Genomic DNA, 13,298 nt, shown 5'->3' on the forward strand with positions numbered 1-13,298 from the left:
CGTTCGGCGAAATATTCAAAGTTCCTTGAAATTGTGGAAACGTTTTTTATTGCCCGTTGATTTTGCAAAATCTCTGTAGGGGTGTGACTTTACAGACGTCGCCCTGGATTACGCCGCCAATTTTCCAGTTGTGAAATTTAAAACCCGCAGAAAGAGTTACCCAAACGCATGGGACATATATCACGTTCAAGTGTTTGCCTAAATCTTATGTTTGGGTTATAGAAAATAACGTACGCGTATTGTTTTATCATAATTAACCCTTGTGTAACAAAAAAATAATTTTACATTTAGTCACGCCTAGTTTGTGAACAGTCAATTTAAAGAAAAGCTTGGTCTCACTGCCGTATTTGTTCGAGAGCTACGTGAAATGCACTAGCTAAAGCGCTTTAATCGCCCAAGCCGTTAACGACCGACGATGAAATGGGCAAGCAGTTACGTCAGTACCCAAAACTGTGGCAAATCGACTGCCTTTTCCTATATTCAGTAATCAATCAAGGGAAGCATTCAAGGCACACGACGAACACAAACCATGTTAATCCGGAATTGCCAACACACGGGCCTATCCCGTTAACCTTCAATGACATTGATTGGCGTCACAGCTTGGAGGTGAAGTGCTTGGTTTTATGGGGATTAATGACCGATATTGTTCTACACAGAACGTCAAACTTGGAACGAAGAATTGGAAATGCTCAATATCGATGCGAAAACGCTTGGACAGCTCTGTCAAACGAGCGCTTTCAAAGGCGCCAAAGTTTGCAATGACAAGAAGAACAAACAAGAAAATGGAGCGGATCTTTATACGGTAAGTAGTATTTCAAAAAAAATCGTTCGTTGAGTAAACAAAACAAACCTAGTTAAAAACTTTCACCTTTCAAAATAGCCGGGTTGAACGCTTGTCTGCAATCTACGAAACTTGACAAAAATAGAAGTGACTCGCCGTATTTTCGTAAAAATGCTGAAACAAAACTTTGTTGGCACTCTTATTAAAAACGCAACGCAGTCGTTGAGCGATAAAATGCGACGTAATGGTGCAATTTGAACACGTCGAGCGCCGGACCCTACAATGGCTACAATTCACCGGGGTATCAAGTTTCATCGCGTCATTTCCATACAGGGCACGTATAGCTTCGCGGTATATTTTTCTCATCTGCCAGAACGCCCAGCAACACAAAGCTTGATACTCTGTCACATCTCGCAGAGCGATACCGATGCGCACAACTTGTGTATTATAAATAAACACACTCATGCAATTTAAAAGCTAATCTCGCAGATATATCGCCAAGCTTTCCATACACCGTTAACGTCATATTGATATCGCCAACGTGCGATTTTTCGGTCGCAACTAATCGTGAATGGATTCATTATTGCAAAGAAAATCATTGTTGGATTAAAGTTAAACAAGGTTATAGTTAATTTTCTCATGTTGCAACTTCTGTAGAAAGGTAGAAAATTTAACATTTTTTATTTTCTTTAATTACAGTTAACATCCCGAAGGAATTCGTTCAGCCATGATGATGATAAAACGGCGACAATTCCAAAACGAGTTATCGAGAGATTACTAGCGGGAACGCGGCCAATTCAAGAACCAATAGAGCAGTAAGTTGTCTAATCTAACTAACAAGTTGATAATATTGTACAATGACTAGTGTTCGAACTACTTCATTAAATTCTAAACCTAAAATACTTTATGAACAATACAATCTACAGTGTAGGTGTAGTTTCTACACTTAATATAACGGCCCTCAGTACACAACAAAATTAAAACTCGCCGAAATAAATAAACGTAAAATCCCCAATATCCCAAGTTAAATCACACCTATCGCAAAATTATTTTCCGCGTAATAAAGTTTCGAGCAATTGCGCATACCAATGTTTACATTGCCCTACTTTGTAAGTAGATTTGTTTGTCACCTCAAACTATTGTCCAACAATTGCGTGTCGTAAAATCACCGAAATCTTTGAAAAGTACACGATAAATTTAGCGCTAAGTAGGTCATACGTATAACAGTGGTAACAAAAAGCACAAATGGTAACAAAAGCATACTGAAGTTCGAGAAAAAAATGTGGGTAATGTTTGGAAAACTGTAAACAAGCATTACGATGGTAAAATAAATATCTGCACGAAATTATGTCGACCACAACTCGCGAAACCAGCGATAAAATATCGACAAAGAAACCTTTGGTGCTTTGTTATAGGCGCGGCAATATTGTTTTACTATAGCTGTACTTAAAATCACATGCAAAGCTCCGTAAAAGTTCATCGTTTATTAGTACTGCTTGACCTCTAAGTTACACCCGAAATATTGATGTTTACACCACAAGCGTGGCTGAAAACATAATCGCGATTTTATCGTTTACACCGTGGTAACCTCGCTGTATGTCAAGGTGTGCTCAGTTGGTGATCTTGTATCGCTTTGTGACGCAACAAACACGCCCTATTGCAACGAAAGATAGAAACTTTGAAAAATGACAGCATATTATTCGTCATCAAACTATTTCGAGATCACCGTATACCGACGGAAATTACAACGCCATTTTGTTTGCCAAACCAAAAAAGGTTAACTTTCGCGAGGTTAACAACCAGAGCCACAATAGAGACTTTGAGATACTTAAAATATAATTTAATGAATGGATGTCTCAGCACTTATATACAAGTGTAGTTTTGTCCTTTATAACAGTACAATGAGTACCACTGCTAATAATGTAATACCTTACGGAAGAGGGAATACGATACATTTCTGCCTATTGGATTCCGGATACTTAAAGCAGTTTACATTTCCATGTTCAATTGCTTGACCAGCGTTTCTCGGTTTTTTAGGATAAGGCGCCGCCGCTCTGCAGATTCGAGCTTGATCAATATTTGCCCCAACACGACAGAACGCTCTTACCCGACCTACGCCCGCCATTGGAGGAGCGGAGACCACGTCCAGCTTCTCACCGCTGTCGAGGCCAACTCTTACGGCCTGGCGACCAACTTTACCAAGCAGGGCTACAATCAGAAGTTCAATATCGTGACTAGCTGCGGAGAACTGGTGACAAACTACGAGGTAGCCGGCTACAAGAACTTGCACTGCAAGGCGATACCAACCCCCAACCTTGCCGACTTCATGATACACACTAAGACGTCGAATCTCACCAAGTACGAGATCGACACAAAATGTCGTTCGTTTGTCAATGGAGTCGTAATCTGCCGAGATTGGGTGTCGCTTGATACCTATTGCGCGCTGCACGGAACAAAGGTACAGTAGTGCTGTCAGACCGCACAACACCGACAGCGCCATCAAATGGTGGCTGGGTTACGACACGGCACCTCTGTGCGACGTTTTCGTTTTTAATTTTTTTATTCTACTTACTTTTTACGTCACAGCAACGACACAAATGCGCTTGTTTTTCACCCCGAAAACCGGTTTGGTGTGTGACGCCACCGTAATAGAGTTTCTTTTTTTAGACACAAACAAAAAACAATCGCGTCTTGTGCCGCTACTGTGACGAAACAAGTTTAAACAAAAGTCTTCATAATTTATTCAGTTTATTTTTACGTTTCTTTTAGTGAATTGTTTTGCCGTCTGTATAGGGATTTCAAATTCCGAATGTTTGATTCAGCTTGGAATTCAATAAAGGCGCGGGCGTATAATCATAGATTTAGTTGTCTCAGAACTAAATCCGTTGGTTACAACAAGGCCTAACGCCATGCACTTCATGAGTTAAAGTCAATGGGCATTTTCCAACTTGAATAAACGGTTTCTCAAAACCTATATATTAAACCTATATATTAAAAAAATTGCAAGCAATTTAAGAAAAGTACCGGGGTGCACCTAAAAAATTTAAACAATGCAAAACTTTTGTTCTTCGATAAATCGAATAAAACTAAATAGCAAGCAAAAATTAAACCGGAAAACTTTAGCGCTTAAAAAACTTAAAAAAAGACTATATCGTAAATATTCGCAGCAAAAAGCAGTCATGCTTCCGTGCTTAAGTTGCACCGTAGCGAGGCACGCAAAATAATACGTCATTCATATCAACAAACAGCAACAATACGGCGTCAGTGCCGCTCCCTCGGAAAGGGAGTGTTCGACACAGGTCTGCGCCTTTCGGCTCTCAGAGGAAATAAACGGCATTTGTACACATGTAATCATCTTATCCCAACGCTAGGCGACCTCTCTCGTTGCTGGAAAAGGTGATTGGGGCTGAAATACGTGAAAGGTCGGACTCCAATCAATGTTGTCGCTGAGCCAGTTTACTTTGCACCACTTCAAAATGCTCGGCGTCCTTTTTGCACCTCGCTTTTGTCCATTTGCCTTTAATTTTGGAGTGGCACCTCGTAAACTGTTTTTTTTTTAAATCACGCTTGTCTTGAAAAACCACCACCCTGTTGTAACCAAAAAAACAACGAAACCTTTATTACCGAAAAAGGAAATCTATTGCTTTAAATAGCTAAACATAAAAAGTTAAACACAATACATTTCATTTAAACAGGTAGACATAAAGTTGCGTTAAGAGTGATTAATTACAGAGATTTGATGCACCCTTCTGGTTTCGAAAAATGTAAAGTGAAAGCTAATAAATTTATTTAAAGCGTTTTGTTAGACAAATAATTTATTGTCGCTACATTTTGTAAGTGTCCTCACCAGCATAGTCCCCGCAAACCTGCTGCAAATGTTTACATGTTTTGTATTTTTTGGCTTACCGTATTTCTATTTATTGCGCCTATTTGATGATGATGATGCTTGCCTATTTCAACTGAATACTGCCTGTTCCCGTTTTAAACGTTATTTTTGTTTTTGTTGTCATCTATTGTTGTTGTGTTTCGTTGCATTCAAGTGTCATGAAAATATAAACAGATTTCAGAAAGTGCATTTTGTCTTAAGCTGATTTATTAGCGTTGAAATAAAACAATTGAGGATTAAAATGGCGGCAAGAAGTGATGAAAAGAAACTTTAAGTTCAACAAATTACATTTTACGGATACAGCCTTAAGTTTGCCTGCAAGTAAATATAAACCCAAGCAGCCAAAAAATCCAAGGGATATTTTACAAAATTAATAAAATGTTCAAGCATGACTCATAACCAATATTTCAGTTCATTAATTATTTGAAAAACGCTTGATTACATGTCTTTTCGGGTATTTTATTATCATCAGCGGTTTTACGCCTACTCAATTTTCGAATTGTTAAAATAATTTTCGCTACATCACAATTACCTGTCTAATACGTAAAAAGTGAATCACGAGTTTAACAACATCATCTCCCAAATAAACATTAAACCAAATATTATAAAGGTGCCTCAACTCAAGTGCAAAACATCAATTTAACTCTGGCAGAAACATTTAAGCGACAGATTGTTTTACTGAATAAAAGCCGAAAGGGTACGATTATATTGGATTTGTAGAGGTTTGTTAGTATACTGTAATGCAGAGTAAATATATTTGCAAAGGACCTCTATCGTAACTTTACGAACTAAACGCAGAACGCGAACAGTCGTGATAAATTTGTACTGCGTGTTTTATTATTATGGAGGTTGAAGCTTGATTGAGGGTTATGGCAAGCGTTGTATACATCCTATACCGGTTTATGGGTTAACTAATAACAACATTTTATTTCTTTAGAAAAGTTTAGACAAGTGATAAGATTTAAAACTGGCAGGTTAAAGTACCAACGAAGCGTCTTTGAAATAGTTTAAATCTATACAAAATTCTGGGATAGACAGCTTTCTCGTCTATAGTAAATGCACGTTTTCTGTGCATTATGCACCGGATTAAATATACATTTGTATGATATGTTGTTACTCGTCTTGCTAGTTTTATTTAATCTGTCTATTAAATTATCTAAGGTGGATATCAAAGGTGGATATATGTTAAATCATCTAAGGTGGATATCAATTTATCTTTAAAAAAACGATCATATCGGTTCGTATCTGTATCCGATGACAAGTGACAATATTGTTCGGTATCGCATATAGTTAATACGGCCCTGATTCGATACCAAATTAATAAAGGAAATTCAGTCATGATTTGCCACTCAACGCAGCTATTCTGCCTTCAAACGTAATATTAAATATATCTAAATATATATATATATTAGTTATCTGGGGGTAACCAAACTTCTTAATACTAAATCAAATTTTGGCCAAATCATTTAAAAAAGGTTGCCTTTTTTACACAAACATATCGGGTATTAGTAACGGAATAAAATGTCGTTAGAAATCTCCACGTATTAGACATCCCAACGATTTAAACCGACTGCTTGTACTAGTAAGCCCATCAGGTCAGCTAGACTATGTGCATTTAATTAATTTACGTTAAAAATCAAGACTTACGTGTGGCCTACTTGACAAGTAATAATTACATCATTGCTAAATAACTAAATCAATCGGGCGAGGTACATGTGCTGTACAGTATATAATTTTAAAATTGATTTTTTCTCATATGTTTGTTGGCCCACTAAAAAAAATCGGCTTTTCAGAGGCTTGTGTCACAACAAAATATGATTGTACTTCATTTTCTACTCAAAACAAAAATAGAAACCCCTCGCACATTATGAATATAGCTGTATTTTAACGAAAAGGCTTCACTGCCGGAAACGGGTTTCATAAATGCTTTAAATAAGCACTATGGGTACAAACACAAGCGTTAATAGGTATGGAAGATTGGTTTTGTTTTTTATTTCACGTCACCACTATCGATTGGCTGCAGATACGCCAGCTTTAACAACAAACACCAAATTAAGTACGATTTAGTTGAAAGTAAAAAAAAGAACGTTATCGCAATATCTTAGCTCGGTGGGTGGAGTCAAATAAACAATTTAAACAATTCTTCGAAAAAACGAAATTCTCAAAACCACACGTTAACAGTAAAAGCATTTTTCAAGGCTTATCAGAGAATATCGACAAAATCAAAGGTGTACCATGGAAATTAAATTAGCCATCTATTAAATGACGCGCGAGAAGTTCTAGGAATATAGTAATGCCTTAATCTCCGATACGGCTCTGTGGGAGTGTGGTACTGAACGTGATGTGCTGGCCGTTCTACAAAGCGACATCGTTGGGTTCCAGAAAACACGATCACATGAACAAGCTTTGTGCCAGGTTCGTTCCACGTCGAGATCAATGAAATAAGTTATGAATAATTATAGATATCGGTTAAACCTGGCAATTTGCGTACAAGTTTGTTTTACCAACGTCGATAAAAACAACTGCGTAGGTTGATAAACAATTTATCCAAGCAGTTTAAATTCTAGCTTTGAAAGCACTGACTTACCTGGTACTCTTGTGTCCGCTGCATTAAAAATGACAGTTTATCGTGTTGGTGAAACAACTGTTAGATTCAATATTACCAAAAAATCCATTTTTTATTCTCCCAAAACACAACCAATATATAGTCTGTCTCTTTAACTTTAAATAAATACCGTTTCTGTCACAAATGATCCAATACTTCAACACAGTAAATCGACATCAAAGCACATGCTGATGTAGACTTAATCGTAAAAAAAAATGTTTTTAATATTTATATAGGTCGCACAAACCTTGGAATATCTTGGGACATTAATGTAGGCTTAAAAAAACGTTGGTACAAATTGGCAGGATATAGAGCAAATGCTAACAAAGTTACTTTGGCCCGGCAGTTTTAAGCACAATTTGTCAGTTTAATAACCACTTTCGTTTGCTTTTAAGTTGAACTGGATCGCTAATGTGTCATCGTACATTTTACCTGTTGGACGTATATTGATTTCAAAACCACCCCCCGACGACTAATATAAAATATAACCGAATTAGGAAACGCAATCTTACCGATATGTATTAAATAAAATCCGGAGAAAACACATTTCTTCAACTTATTTGTGTCTGCTTTAATTATGTCAACCTGGTTGTTAGCACCGCGCGATATTTTTAGCACAGCAGAGGGGTGGATTACACTAATACAGGTTCTTTGAAGTTTCGAAAAGTCTTTCCCCACGTATAGCTTAAACTCTCCAACCGTTGACACATCGAGCAAGAATAAAAAAGCGAATAAATACTTCAACTAAATGGAATTCGTTGACACACACACTTTGTTGTTCTACTAAAGTTTTGATTAAATTATTTGCGTTTTGTTAGCCTTTAAAATTATTTTCTGCCCCTGAATTTACATGAGCAAACCGTTTAATATTTGTTGCGTAATTCTTTTATGACAACAACATAAAGCGTATATACATTTAAACCAATTGCAACTCAAATACGTTGACTGAAATAATATTAATAAAATACTATGTGGACTAACTGCTTGCCTTAAATTTCGCCCTTAATTTGTTTGTTATAATTGTATACGCCATGATATAAAATTTTAAATTGTTTAGGTTTTAAATCCGCGTTTAAGATTTTGTGCAAATTTTATTGAATTGCATATTTTTTTAATCCTATATGTGACATCAGCGCTTTCGGCGTGAGGGCCATTTCTAACTTAATAACACAATTTTGTGTTTTGCTTATCACAGTTCAAGCATAAACATCGACGTATTTCAAACAACAGTATACGAGCATAATATTGCTGACAAAATATGGATTAAAATTTTTCCAAGCAAATACAATTTTAAGGAAATATTAGATTACTTCGCCACCGACAAAGAAAAGGAAGAAATATATCATAGGTTTTCAGAGAGTCCCGTTCTTCAATTGATGGAGTTTATTGAAGCCAACTATAGCTCCGGTCAAAATGGCCTCTATAATCGTCACTTGGAAGGCAATTAAAAGTGATAACAGGCCTGGATTGTCAACACTGTGAACAAGCCACCATTTTCCACAATGGAATCTAGGTATACGACAAAACGAGATTCGACTAATGGAGACGTTTTTTTGTAAAATCCTTTGCAAACCTGTCACGTTTTTTCCGCCAAACCCTCTGCCCAAATTAGGCCGATCACCTAACCTAAACAAGTGGTGTTAATGCGCGATTGCGCGATTGCTCCACGATTTATCGCTTAAGGTGGCTGTGTTTATTATGGATACCGTAATGCGAACAGTAGCTATACTGCTGATTCACCGATAAAAGACAGTTACGCAATCGACACCCACGCTAAGCTTTTACGGTGTCTTTCTCGGTATCATATTATATCAGAAAAAAGTATATGGCATTTAGCATGCTTGGTGTTTAGCTCAACGAGATTTACGTAATTTGAAAGCCATTTTTTTAGCATATATTCGGTTGAACGTTTCAACACAGCCATGTTATTATTGTTATCCGGATTTTGTTATTTAAGAATGTGCAGTTTTCTTCTCGTTGACTGTTTGACACGGCTATATTTTTAACAAACTATATAAATAAATAATCAAAAACCTTCTGATAAATGTGATACAAACTGGTTAAAAGAGTGATTTGACTAAAAGTATTTTTTGCAACTTAGATAAAAAGGAAAAATAATTAAAAAGGAAAAATAATAAAAGGTTTAAAAAAAAGGAAAAATAATAAAAAGTTATAAAAAGTAATGAAAACTTGAAAAACAGATAAGCACGTTTTTATCTGAACTATTGCAGCATGGGGGGTTGTTTCGTCTTGTCAGCCAACCACAATTACCTAAATTGCCGTTTGGTTGTATTCGTAAGTGCCATTTAACTACTTATTTGCCTGATATTAGTTTTTGCAGGTCGGTTACTGTGAACTATTTTCGGAGTAAAACAGGTTTCACATTTGTCATGTGAAACAACAAACGTTAACGTCAGCTCGTTTACGTAAATTGCATTAATAATCACTGCAATTAAGTGCGAAAGCTTTCCTGTTAGGCAACGTTCAATTCCATATATGACAAACGTTCAATTCCATATATTTACTACTCAACATTAAACGCAAATAACATTTTCTATGGTCTATGTAAATAAATTACTTTCTACCAAATCACCACATAACTTGCGCGCTCTAAGAAAATCGCTGAAATGCGGCCCACGGTTAATTCTAGTGGCCCTTGGCATATTTCCCTAATGAAGATAAAGAACAGTTCTAAATTTTAATGACGTGTTAAACTGAACGTAAATTGGTTAAAGCTCACTACAGTGTTTGTTGCATAATAATTATTAATATGTTATTCGTTTGACGGTTTTCAAATTAATTAAGTTAGACCCAAAATTTATACCGGGACAGCCACGGTCAATTCTTACAGTTATCCGGCCCTTGTAAAGAAATTAAATGGTGAGCCACGACCCAAATAAGGCAACTGCGTACGTGACAAGTCGGTTGGTGTTACCAGGACACATGTAACACAAATCGTCATCGTAACCAACGCCGTCATTATGGGTGATAATGTTTTCTGAGATTATAGAGTCAAGCTGGAAACTAAAGCTCCGAAATAGGTGACACTCAAAAGCGCCTTTTATCAAACAGCACAAATAGCACGTATATGCAAAGCGAATAATAACATTTAGTGACAGCGCTGAAAACCATTAGGTAATAAGCTGCTAAACTAAGTGCTCTTTAGCCCGTTCGGACACCTGGTGTTTGGGATGGTTAGGGTTTAACCGTCAGAGAGCTATGGGAATTCGTGTTACCGACCTTGAATTTTAGGCAAATATTCAGTAGCGTTCTGCGAAATAATTTGTGAATAATCGGTTAGTAATTATAACGTCACGCCTACTGTTGCTATTTTCAGTGTAATATTAATAGACAAGAATTTTAATGGTAAATGGTTAGGACGATATCCTGCTTGGTTTCGCTAAACATTCTCTAACGCAGTGATTCTCAACCGCGGCTCTCAGAGCCGCATGCGGCTCTCAACTGAACATTTTGCGGCTCTCTAACCGAGTGAAAAATTAGTTACAAAGTAAGTAAGAGAAATCAAGAATTAACGAATTGTATCAGCAAGGATCCCGAGTACGAAGTACTAATGTTACCGGGTACTTCCATCCGGCTCTTTAAAATAATTTTGTGGTTTGTTACGTCACAATATATTTAGTCCTGATCGACAAGCTATGGCAAACACTGTTAATTAGTTAGCCTAGGCTAGCGTAATGTATAGTTGTTGTTTTCTAGTTGCTTTCTTAATGTTTTTTAATTATATGCCTACTGTTGTTTTTTATGCGGCTCCTTGCAAACCTTAGGTTTGAAATGCGGCTCTTGCTCTGAAAAAGGTTGCGAATCACTGCTCTAACGTAACTGACACTCTCCACATAGTACTGGAGAACAATCTATAAATCCGCACAGGCGTTATTTTTATTGTATCGTACAAGGTTGGGGCAATTTTATTTAAAAGAAACTTACATGTACCGTAAACAACATTTGGAATACTTATATGCAAAGTATTTGTCTGCGTTCATTATTCAAAGCGATCGAACAAAAGTTTTTGTGAAATTCTTAACAGAATTAGTAGGTTATTTATAACTAAGTATAAGTTTTCTTTTTACAAAACATGGTTCTGTCATCCATCAGGACAGATACCACAACATACACAAACGTTAAAAAACAAATAAACCTTGTAACTAGAATCGAATACCTAAATATTGCAGCGGTTGAGGGTGATTTTCAACTTAAACTAAAAATTCATACAGTGCGTAATAGTTAACCTCTATTTTCATTTTAATCTTATAAGTTCGGGATACAATTTTTATGGCTGGTTAATAGATAGTGATTCTTTGCTCTACGAAAACTCAGTTTTCAACTTTTTTATACAGCGCTGCTGGGTTAAATAGCTCACCCTTATTTTATCGCCATTTTGTACGGCAGCAGCAAAATATTATTAAATTGCCAGTTTTAGGTAAGAGTTTTTTAATCGCGGTTTTGTTTACCAGTCGCGATTGTTTTTGCTAAAAACACAAAAATAAATCCAACTGGAACAAGTTCACTCTTTGTTGAGAGCGTTATTGAACAAATTTTTAGTCGCGATGTAAAAAAAATGCTCAACAAAGTTAGGGAGACTTACGGTCACATGCAGTACACTGCCAGCAAGTATTGCAATTCTTTTTTTTCTTCTTATTATTGTTACACTTAGTTTATAATTCATTTTCACTGATTATAATCATTTAGTAGACTAAACTTTGTTTCTAACTAAAATAGTAGGAATTAGTACGTCTTAAATAAGCAAAAATAATTTTGAAAAATTCCAAAAACAAATTCAAATAAAATTATAATTTGCTACTATAGTAGCATGTGTAGTAGGCTACAGAAATAGTGTTTTAAGCTATATGGTAAAATGAAAATGAAACGAAAACGTTTTAATACTAATTACCACACCTTTATCATGTTCATGTAATTTTCATTCACTGTGAATTCACTCACGACAATGTTTAATTGCTGTTTAGCCATTGTTTTTTTCTTATGAAATCAGTTACAAACAAAATTAAAAAGTTTTTTGCTACAGAATGTCAAGAACTACCATCATTAATTAATCAAAATGAGCTTACGCCAATACTGTGGAAATCCCTACTTCGAGAGGTGTAGCGCCTATTCTAAAATATTACTATATAAAATCAAAGAATCTAACACATCTTGACCAAAAAACATTAAAAAAATCAAAATCACGTCTTTGGGTTATAAGGATGTTTTTCATTTAAGCCTTTCTTAAAACGTTTATTTTACAACCAATCAAAAACGTACAACTGAAAACCATTTAAAGGGGTTATGTAGCTGCGCTTGAAAAAGGTTTAACCTATAGTAAAGGTTGTAAAAAGAACTTTCTTTAATGTTTTTTTCAAAACACTTATAAAACGTATTTTCTCAATGGACATAAGAGATGTATTTTTTTCGTACCAAAAACGTTGGTTTAACTTTGTAAACACAACGTATTTAAAACGTTTAACTGGCAACGACTATACAAAACGTTGTTTTAAAAACCACAAGAAGACGTCTATATTTTCAATAAACGTTCCAAGCCGAACTATTTTAAACCTTTGTAAATTAAAGGAAAGCAAATTATTTTAAACTGATTTAAATTAATTACTTTTTATTTCCCAAAAAAGGGTTTAAAAATCGTACAGTAATAAACTACAGGCATCGTTTAGTAATAGGGCTACCATATTTTCAACACACATAAGTAGGACATTTTTTCGCCGGCAAGTAAAAGAGGTGCAGTCGTTAAATGTATAGCTATAATGGACAATGGTGCTTCACTGATGAAATGCCATGATGGCTTCGGCAGCTGTAACTTCATCTCCTGACTTGCAAAAATAGTGGGTTACTTTAGATCAGTGGTTCAGTGGTTCTTAACCTTTTTTCAGTCGCGCCGGTATTGAAGTAGAGCTCGCGCCCCCCTAAAAATTGCTTGGCGTCCTTGGTTAAGAACCGCTGCTTTGGATGAAGATTAGGCTTCCTTTTCACCTCCAATAGCCTGCTTATACTTCGTGATT

Source organism: Ascidiella aspersa, chromosome 8, assembly GCF_963924565.1.
Source record: "Ascidiella aspersa chromosome 8, kaAscAspe10.2, whole genome shotgun sequence".
NCBI classification, from domain to species: Eukaryota; Metazoa; Chordata; class Ascidiacea; order Phlebobranchia; family Ascidiidae; genus Ascidiella; species Ascidiella aspersa.